Raw genomic sequence first — 10381 nt, 5'->3', positions numbered from 1 at the left:
GGAGCGGGGAGCTCGACTACATATACCAGGATGCATCGCGTTTCCCGCCGCAGGGGCCGCTCCCAGCGGGCTCAGCGGGGCGCGATGTTTGCTGGGCGCTGTAGTTTTCCGGCGGCTCCTGTAAGCGGGGCGGCCGAGGGACTACAACTCCCGTCGGGCTTTGCGCCGCCGCGGGGGGGGGGGGCCGCGAGGCTGGAGGCGGTTGCGGTTACGTCACCGCGTAGGGAAGCGGCGGGTTTCGCTCACCGCAGCCTTAGCGGGCTCTTGTTGAGATTCGCGTCGGTGTGAGAAGAAAAAAGCTCCACCGCAAACCATAACGATGCGCCGGCCTCGGGGGAGAGGCGAGCGTCCCGCAGGCAGCCGTTTCTTGAGGAGGCAGCTCGCTAGGCCGGAGCAGGGCCAGGCTGTGGGGTGCCGTGAGCCCCGCTGCAGGCCCTTCCCAAAAACGTCCTGAACACGGGCTGCCAGCCCAAGGCACAGCTCCTGGGGAAACTCCTCTCGTTGCTTGTTATTTCCAAGACACCTTCAATTGTTTCCATATCTTTAAATACTGAAAAAAATCCATTCAATACACAGGGGAAGGAATTCCCCCCCCCCCCACCTTTATTCCCATATTCCAGTAGGAGTTGCATGCTGGTGTCTGAAGACTAAGAGCCTTCATGCCATTTATCTTAATCAGCAGCAAATAATAACTGATCTGAGACATCAGCAAGAAAACTAGATAACTACAAATCCAGCAAGGTGGATATTTGGGAGAGGCTTTCTAACCCAGCAGTGTAATATAACTAAAGAAGTCACGGCCTATTACTGTGGAGGCTTGGCAATGCTCTCAGTGGGTGCAGACTAAAGTCTACGCAATAACTGAGTGCCTGCGTTCTCTTAAAACATCATCTGAGGTAATTAGAAATAAGATTGTACACTCAAATGGATTCCAGCTTATTGTGGAAAAGTTTACACCTCTGCTGCACACTGAATTGAATGGGCCTGTGATAGATAGCCAGCAGGCCTTTACCCAGTGCAAAAAATATTTAATTGGAAGCGTTATTGGAGAAATCCATCTTGTAGGTACGCCCCTTGCATTTTGGGATCACTGATGGCAGTGCTAGTGCTATCTTAAAGCTGTTGCATTGGGAAGCTGCTTTTTCCAAGACACACAGAGTTACCCAGTGTGCGCATGGCTTTTTTGTCTCTAAAGGCACTGTAAAGCAGGAAGAAACAGCAGATGGCTTTAGAGATGGATATTGGGCCATGATTTTGGAAGATCTTTCCAAGCCCAACCTCAGGCTTAGGTCAATGCTCAGGCCTTTGGCAAGTCAGCTCCCTTTGGCCTCAGTTTCCTTTTCATAAAAAGGCACAAGCGATACTCTCCTCCTCACCTGCTGCTTTCCTTGCACACACAGCCCCTTGCAGTAAAACTATTTGGATCTCTTCCCTCTGCAGCAGGGATTGCGTCTCACTGGGCACTGCTCTACTGTCTGCCACAAGCAGACTGGGGCTCCAGCCTTCATTGCAGTACAGACAATTTGGTGGACATTGCTGAAGAGCAAGTTCGGTTCTTGCAAGAGCAAGTACGTATATCTGTTTACCTTCCAGACAATATAGCTCCATGAACTAATTAAAGGCGGTGTCTTTGGTTCTCTAATAATCTACACACACATACACATGCAACCTACCTTTGGACTCCAGGCAGCGTCACGGTGATAGTGTAGGTCCAAGTCCAAGCCAAGAAGCCAATTCACAGGCCAGGGTTAGGATCAGATCCAGTGGTTGCCAGGCAGGTTCAAGGTGATGACAAGATGGGGCCAAGGTCAAGCAAGGAACTCAGCCCACAGGTTGAGGTCTGGATCAAGAGGCTCCATGGCCAGGCAGGGACCAGTGCTCCTCTGACACAGCTCCAGAAAAGACTGAAGGCCCAGGGCTGAGCTTAAATAGAGCTCCTGGGCGCGTGAGTGTGGGTGGAGGTCCCAGGTGAGGCTGATCAGGGCCATTAAGGCTTATTAGTGCACTCAGGGGCCTGACAGGGACCTTTACTGCCAGCACTGTTTTTGGTAACTCCTGCAACCTCTCTTTGATCTGAGAGGTGAGTCGTGAAGATGCTTGATCGCCAGTGGGGATCCTTGTGTTCCTCACGTTGTGCAGAACAGGCGGCAGGAGGAAAGGCTGAGGAACCCAAGAGCAAGCAGAACCCAAGAGCTTCAGGGACCAAACTGGAGCTAGGCAGAAACACCTGAAACCAATGTTTCTGTGCTGTTCCAGTGTGTATTTGGCCACACCGAGTGCACTCTGCAGGACCTGATGTGCTGCTATATTGCGTGGGGTGGGAGGAGGGAGACCATTGTTCAGCAATTCCTGTGGCTTGTTAGTGACATTGATGGATAATACAGGCTGGATTCTCACACAAGGGGAGATCAGCTTGTATAAATTCAGCCAGAATTGATGGGATGCCAGATACCCATGTATCTCCGCAAGCTTCTACTTGTTTGCAGACAAAAATGTGGTCACAGAATCATAGAATATCTCGAGTTGGAAGGGACCCATAAGGATCATTGAGACCAACTCTCTGCTTCTTACAGGACTACCAAAAACTAAACCATATGACTAAGAGCATCGTCCAGACGCTTCTTGAACTTTGACAGGCTTGGTGCTGTGACCACTTCCCTGGGGAGCCTCTTCCAGTGACCGACCACCCTCTCAGTGAAGAATGTTTTCCTAATGTCCGCTCTGAACTTCCCCTGATGCAGCTTCATTCCATTTCCTCGTGTCCTATCGCTGGTCACCAGAGAGAGGAGATCAGTACCTCCCCCTCCGCTGCCCCCCTTGAGGAAGTTGTAGACTGCGATGAGGGCACCCCTCAGCCTTCTCTTCTCCAAGTTGAACAAAACAAGTGACCTCAGCCGCTCCTCATAACTCTTGCTCTCAAGACCTGTCACCATCTTGGTCGCCCTACTCTGGACACACTCTAATAGCTTGACGTCCTTCGTATATTGAGGCGCCCAAAACTGCACACAGTGCTCGAGGTGGGGCCGCGCCAGTGCAGTGCTGAGTGAGACAGTCGCCTCCCTAGACCAGCTCACTATGTTGTGCTTGATGCACCCCAGGACACGGTTGGCCCTTTGGGCTGCCAGGACACACTGTTGACTCATATTCAACTTGCCATCAGCCCAACCTCCCAGATCTCTTTCCAGCCTCTCCTCCCCCAGTTTGTATGTATATCCAGGATTACCCCGTCCCAGGTGGAGAATCCGGCACTTGCTCTTGTTAAATTTCATGTGGTTGGTGATTGCCCAGCTCTCTAGCCTATCCAGATATCTCTGTAAGGCCTTTTACCCTTGAGGGAGTCTACAGCTCCTCCTAATTTAGAATCGTTGGCAAATTTACTTAATGTACATTCGACTGCTGTGTCCAGATCATTTATAAAAACATTAAAGAGCACTGGCCCTAAAATTGAGCCCTGGGGAACCCCACTGGTGACTGGCTGCTGGCCAGATGTTACCTCATTTACTATAACTCTTTGAGCCCGGCCTGTCAGCCAATTGTTCACCCGACATATTATGAACTTGTCTAGCTGTATGCTGGACAGGTTATCCAGAAAGATACTGTGAGAGACAAGAAAAAAATATGAACCATTTGGGATAAGCAACCAAATAGTTAGGGATGAATTTGGGGATACAGAAAAATACAGCTTCACTTCCCAACTGTATTTCCAGAGCCTGCAGCTGTAAGGGTTTACGGCTCTAAATGTCAGTCTGAGTCACCTCAAAGTGCATTTATAATCATTAGATCATTTATAATAATCTATCTTCCTCAGTTTATTGCTAACAAAGGAAGCTTGAATGACCAGCAAAAATTCATAGCCAGACTTGTTGATAAGCAAACCTGAGTGAGCTGAATCCCACCCTGTATATGCTGGTGAGATCAGCCCTTCCATGATCCAAGCCCAAAGGGGACACGTTAAAGGGTTACCTCTGAAACACAAGACATCTTATCTAGGATCTGAATCCCCTTCTGCACCTGCCTCGTCCTTCACTCTATAGGGACCTAGAGTGACTAAGATCGTGACTTACATCCCTAATTTATGTTCCTGATGTAGGGTGACAAGCAGCCATCCCTGGAGTTCTGGTCAAGCTTGGTTACACAGAGATTTTCAAGCTATTGCGGAGCTTAGAAAATTCTAGATAATTCTGGTAGACTTATTGTCACCACAGAGAAGACAAACAGGCAGGTACCACCATCCACATGCCCATCAGCAGCAGCACAGCCACCACCTCAAGGGCCTTCTGTGTGGGATCGACTCCTCGCGTCCCGTTGCCTGGAGGAATCCCGGCCTGCCCGCCGGCGGCGCTCGCTCCTCCCGGCGAAGGCGTGGACATCCCGTTCGGGCCTTGGGGCTCGGCCCTCATCAGGATCCCTGCTCCTCCACCGCCTCCGCCTTGCAGAGGAGTGATGGGCCGCAGTGCCCGGGTGCCCCGTGTGGACTTCCTGGCCTCGCCTGGGGGACCTGGTCGGTTGCCTCTCCCAGGCACGGGGACGCTCCCTGTTCCTGCTCCACCACCGTTGCCTGCTGTGGTGGGCCCGTGAGTGCTCCCACCGAGCTCGGCCCCTGGTGCTGCGGGACCTGCGCGGGGATCGGCTCCTTGTCGCGTGCCGTTGCCTGGAGGAATCCCGGCCTGCCCGCTGGCGGCGTTCGCTCCTCCCTGAGGAGGCCGGGACGTCCCGTTCAGGCCTTGGAGCTCGGCGTTCATCCTGAGCAGCGTCCCAAGCCCTGCTCCTCTGCCGCCTCCTGCTTCTCGAGGAGTTGTAGCCCCGGGTGTGATGAGCCTGTCTGTGGCCATCGTGGTGCCGCCTTGGGGACCTGCTTTGTCCCCTCTCTGGGGCCCCGGCATGGCCACCGCCACTGTCGCTGCTGGAAGAGCTGCGGTGCTGGTGGCCTGAAGAGCGCCACCGCCTCCTCCTCCTTTCCGCAGGGCGGGGTCGAGATCTCCCTCTGTTGTCGTAGCGCGTGATGTTATGCACCTCATACTCGTGGGGTCCCAGCTTGCGGAAGATGTGCTGAAAAGACCCCCGGCAGATGGGGCACACGGCTTTTCTGCGGGCCCACTCCTGTATGCAGGGAAAACAGAAACGGTGCCTGCACCCGCTCACGCAGGCTTCGTCGTTGATGGTGTCCAGGCAGATTGGGCAGTCTGGGTCCTCAGGGGCATCCAGCGGCACAGCCTGGGGCACCTGGCTGGTGCTGGCAGCAGAGGAAGAGGTGCCCTGTTCTGCCAAGTCCTCCTCCGACGCCATCTCGTGCTGCAACCAAGAGAGAGACAAAGCTCATGACCTGCCCTGGAGACGCAACCTGCAGGAAGCAGCAAAGCTGATGAAGCAAAGCGCTAAAGAGGTGCCTGCTCTGCCTCGGGGCTGTGCTTGTGCTGCCACAAACGCCAGGGACCGTCCCGGAGCAGGGGAGTGACCCCAGGGGCATCTCTGTGTGGCTCTGCTCTCCGGGCAGGGCGGTGACTGACCTCTCCGACACGTGCAGGCAGGACTTGGGAAGGCAGGAAAGCGGTTCCTGGCCTCTCGGCAAGGGCAGCACAAGGGTGGGGATGCGGCAGGTCGGGACCGGCGCCCCGGGCCCTGCCAGCCTCCCGTCCGGCAGATCCTCTCTGCGCCCTCGGCAGGGAGCCCGCGGGATGGGGGGTCCTTCGTCCCCCCACCTGCAGACGGCTGTCCCCCACGCACGAGGACAGCACTGTGGCCCTTCAGGGCTGCCCCACGCCTCAAAAGGACTGATGTCACGGGGGTCACAGTGACCCTCTGGTGACATCACAGGGCTTTTGGGGACCACACCCAGAAGACACAAGCCCCGGTGCTGGGGGAAGAAAAAGCCCCATTTGGCAAGCGTACTGTGTCCAGCGCTGGGCTCCCCAGTACAAGAGAGACGTGGACGTACTGGAGAGAGTCCAACACGGGGCCACAAGGATGCTGAAGGGCCTGGAGCATCTCTCCCGTGCGGAAAGGCTCAGGAGATCCCCAGGAGAGACCTGGTGATCAAGGGAGCTTACATGCCTTGGTCGCACACGGGCACCGACCTTCACGTAGTTTTCCTCAAGTCTCTTAATCGCCAGGCAGATCCGGAATGGAATGGAATGGAATGGAATGGAATGGAATGGAATGGAATGGAATGGAATGGAATAGCATAGCGCAGTTGGAAGGGACCTACAAGGATCATCTAGTCCAACTGCCTGACCCCTTCAGGGCTGGCCACGAGTTAGAGCAAATTACCCGCCGCAGCGAGGCTGCCCAGGAGCTGCAGCGACTGGTGCTGTTGGCACGGAACAGGCCCAGGGCGTCCCTGGGGCTGGGCTCCTTGGCCGCACAGGACCCCGGCACCTGGCAGGCTGCATGGCAGGACGTGGGGGAGCGGGGCCGCCTGCCCTGCCATGGCTGCGGCTTCTCTGGCTCCTCCGAGAGCCTCGGCGCTCCTGAGGGTGTGAAAGGTATCTACCTGACCGCGGACGCAGGATCCCCCGTCGAGCTGGGGTCCGCCTGCTCCCTCGGACCCGTGCGTGGCAGCGGAGCCTGTTCAGCCCTGAAGATGCACGTGGCCAGGAAAGGACTGGAAGTGCAGCTGGGGGCCCTGCCCGTGCCAGTGCAGCTGTCCCAGCAGCAAGCGGTGCTGCAGCAGGGCTGCCGTGTTCTGCCGAAGCTCATCCGTCCGGGGCAGAGCCAGCCCTTGCCATGGCACAGACCGTACCCCTCGCTGCAAGGGCATGCAGATGCCATTGCAGACAACGTAAAAGAGAAGCAAGTGCGGAGGCTGTGGGGGGACCGCCTCCCCACCAAAGAGTCCCTGGCTCTGCTGGTGTTGTGCCCACCACCGCTGCTCGCTCCTCTGGACCCGCCGCTTCCCCAGGAGCACAGCGTGTGGGGGCCCCAGGCCCAGGCCCAGGCCCAGGCCCCTCCGCTCCTGCGCTCAGCCCAGGCTTGCGGGGGCAGAGGGGCTCCAGTGCCTTGTCGGCGGTGTCCAGTGACAGGACAAGAGACAACGGGCACAAACTGAAATAAAGGAACCCCTCGGTAACCGTAACACAAGACTGGTTTATTTGGAGGGAGGTCAAGCCCTGGAACAAGTTGCCCAGAGGGGTTCTGGAGGCTCCATCCTTCGAGATCATCAAGGCCTGACTGGATGCAGCCCTGGGCAGCCAGCTCTGGCTGCCCCTGCTCGAGCAGCGGGCTTGGACTAGATGATCTCCAGAGGTCCCTTCCCACCTCTCCTCGAGTCGGTGATTTGCCACGAGAGGAGAGGACAGGAGGGCTTTCTGCCGTGGATTTCATTCCTCGGCAGGAGCAGTGGGGCTGGCTTGATCCTGTTTGCTGCCACTGCCAGAGTTGGAGACCACCCAGGTTGCGACTGTGCCACTGCCACTGCCCGTCCACGTGCCCCTCAGCAGCAGCAGCACAACCACCACCTCGAGGGCCTTCTGTGTCCCTGGGCTCGTTGCGCTGCCTTGGCAGGCGATGGTCAGGGGGCGAGCGCTGCATTTCCCTTCTTGGTAGGGGGTGCTACCAGGCCCTGCGCCCGGCAGGGCTGCGGGACCCCCGCCGGGATCGGCTCCTTGCTGCACGCCGTTGTCTGGAGGTGTCGCGGCCTCCCCGCTGACGGCGCGCTCTTCTCCCAGAGGAAGATGGGACTTCCCGTTCGGGGCTTAGAGCTTGCCCCTCATTGCGATCCCTCCTCCTCTGCCGGTCTCGCTGTGCTCGCCTCCTGGTGCTGCGGGACCTGCGGCGGGATCGGCTCCTTGTCGCGTCCCGTTGCCTGGAGGAATCCCGGCCTGCCCGCCGGCGGCGCTCGCTCCTCCCGGCGAAGGCGTGGACATCCCGTTCGGGCCTTGGGGCTCGGCCCTCATCAGGATCCCTGCTCCTCCACCGCCTCCGCCTTGCAGAGGAGTGATGGGCCGCAGTGCCCGGGTGCCCCGTGTGGACTTCCTGGCCTCGCCTGGGGGACCTGGTTGGTTGCCTCTCCCAGGCACGGGGACGCTCCCTGTTCCTGCTCCACCACCGTTGCCTGCTGTGGTGGGCCCGTGAGTGCTCCCACCGAGCTCGGCCCCTGGTGCTGCGGGACCTGCGCGGGGATCGGCTCCTTGTCGCGTGCCGTTGCCTGGAGGAATCCCGGCCTGCCCGCTGGCGGCGTTCGCTCCTCCCTGAGGAGGCTGGGACGTCCCGTTCAGGCCTTGGAGCTCGGCGTTCATCCTGAGCAGCGTCCCAAGCCCTGCTCCTCTGCCGCCTCCTGCTTCTCGAGGAGTTGTAGCCCTGGGCGTGATGAGCCTGTCTGTGGCCATCGTGGTGCTGCCTTGGGGACCTGCTTTGTCCCCTCTCTGGGGCCCCGGCATGGCCACCGCCACTGTCGCTGCTGGAAGAGCTGCGGTGCTGGTGGCCTGAAGAGCGCCACCGCCTCCTCCTCCTTTCTGCAGGGCGGGGTCGAGATCTCCCTCTGTTGTCGTAGCGCGTGATGTTATGCACCTCATACTCGTGGGGTCCCAGCTTGCGGAAGATGTGCTGAAAAGACCCCCGGCAGATGGGGCACACGGCTTTTCTGCGGGCCCACTCCTGTATGCAGGGAAAACAGAAACGGTGCCTGCACCCGCTCACGCAGGCTTCGTCGTTGATGGTGTCCAGGCAGATTGGGCAGTCTGGGTCCTCAGGGGCATCCAGCGGCACAGCCTGGGGCACCTGGCTGGTGCTGGCAGCAGAGGAAGAGGTGCCCTGTTCTGCCAAGTCCTCCTCCGACGCCATCTCGTGCTGCAACCAAGAGAGAGACAAAGCTCATGACCTGCCCTGGAGACGCAACCTGCAGGAAGCAGCAAAGCTGATGAAGCAAAGCGCTAAAGAGGTGCCTGCTCTGCCTCGGGGCTGTGCTTGTGCTGCCACAAACGCCAGGGACCGTCTCGGAGCAGGGGAGTGACCCCAGGGGCATCTCTGTGTGGCTCTGCTCTCCGGGCAGGGCGGTGACTGACCTCTCCGACACGTGCAGGCAGGACTTGGGAAGGCAGGAAAGCGGTTCCTGGCCTCTCGGCAAGGGCAGCACAAGGGTGGGGATGCGGCAGGTCGGGACCGGCGCCCCGGGCCCTGCCAGCCTCCCGTCCGGCAGATCCTCTCTGCGCCCTCGGCAGGGAGCCCGCGGGATGGGGGGTCCTTCGTCCCCCCACCTGCAGACGGCTGTCCCCCACGCACGAGGACAGCACTGTGGCCCTTCAGGGCTGCCCCACGCCTCAAAAGGACTGATGTCACGGGGGTCACAGTGACCCTCTGGTGACATCACAGGGCTTTTGGGGACCACACCCAGAAGACACAAGCCCCGGTGCTGGGGGAAGAAAAAGCCCCATTTGGCAAGCGTACTGTGTCCAGCGCTGGGCTCCCCAGTACAAGAGAGACGTGGACGTACTGGAGAGAGTCCAACACGGGGCCACAAGGATGCTGAAGGGCCTGGAGCATCTCTCCCGTGCGGAAAGGCTCAGGAGATCCCCAGGAGAGACCTGGTGATCAAGGGAGCTTACATGCCTTGGTCGCACACGGGCACCGACCTTCACGTAGTTTTCCTCAAGTCTCTTAATCGCCAGGCAGATCCGGAATGGAATGGAATGGAATGGAATGGAATGGAATGGAATGGAATGGAATGGAATAGCATAGCGCAGTTGGAAGGGACCTACAAGGATCATCTAGTCCAACTGCCTGACCCCTTCAGGGCTGGCCACGAGTTAGAGCAAATTACCCGCCGCAGCGAGGCTGCCCAGGAGCTGCAGCGACTGGTGCTGTTGGCACGGAACAGGCCCAGGGCGTCCCTGGGGCTGGGCTCCTTGGCCGCACAGGACCCCGGCACCTGGCAGGCTGCATGGCAGGACGTGGGGGAGCGGGGCCGCCTGCCCTGCCATGGCTGCGGCTTCTCTGGCTCCTCCGAGAGCCTCGGCGCTCCTGAGGGTGTGAAAGGTATCTACCTGACCGCGGACGCAGGATCCCCCGTCGAGCTGGGGTCCGCCTGCTCCCTCGGACCCGTGCGTGGCAGCGGAGCCTGTTCAGCCCTGAAGATGCACGTGGCCAGGAAAGGACTGGAAGTGCAGCTGGGGGCCCTGCCCGTGCCAGTGCAGCTGTCCCAGCAGCAAGCGGTGCTGCAGCAGGGCTGCCGTGTTCTGCCGAAGCTCATCCGTCCGGGGCAGAGCCAGCCCTTGCCATGGCACAGACCGTACCCCTCGCTGCAAGGGCATGCAGATGCCATTGCAGACAACGTAAAAGAGAAGCAAGTGCGGAGGCTGTGGGGGGACCGCCTCCCCACCAAAGAGTCCCTGGCTCTGCTGGTGTTGTGCCCACCACCGCTGCTCGCTCCTCTGGACCCGCCGCTTCC

This window comes from Aptenodytes patagonicus, chromosome 7 (assembly GCF_965638725.1).
Source record: "Aptenodytes patagonicus chromosome 7, bAptPat1.pri.cur, whole genome shotgun sequence".
Classification (NCBI taxonomy): Eukaryota; Metazoa; Chordata; class Aves; order Sphenisciformes; family Spheniscidae; genus Aptenodytes; species Aptenodytes patagonicus.
The sequence above is the reverse complement of the archived record's forward strand: the minus strand, read 5'-3'. Positions refer to the sequence as shown.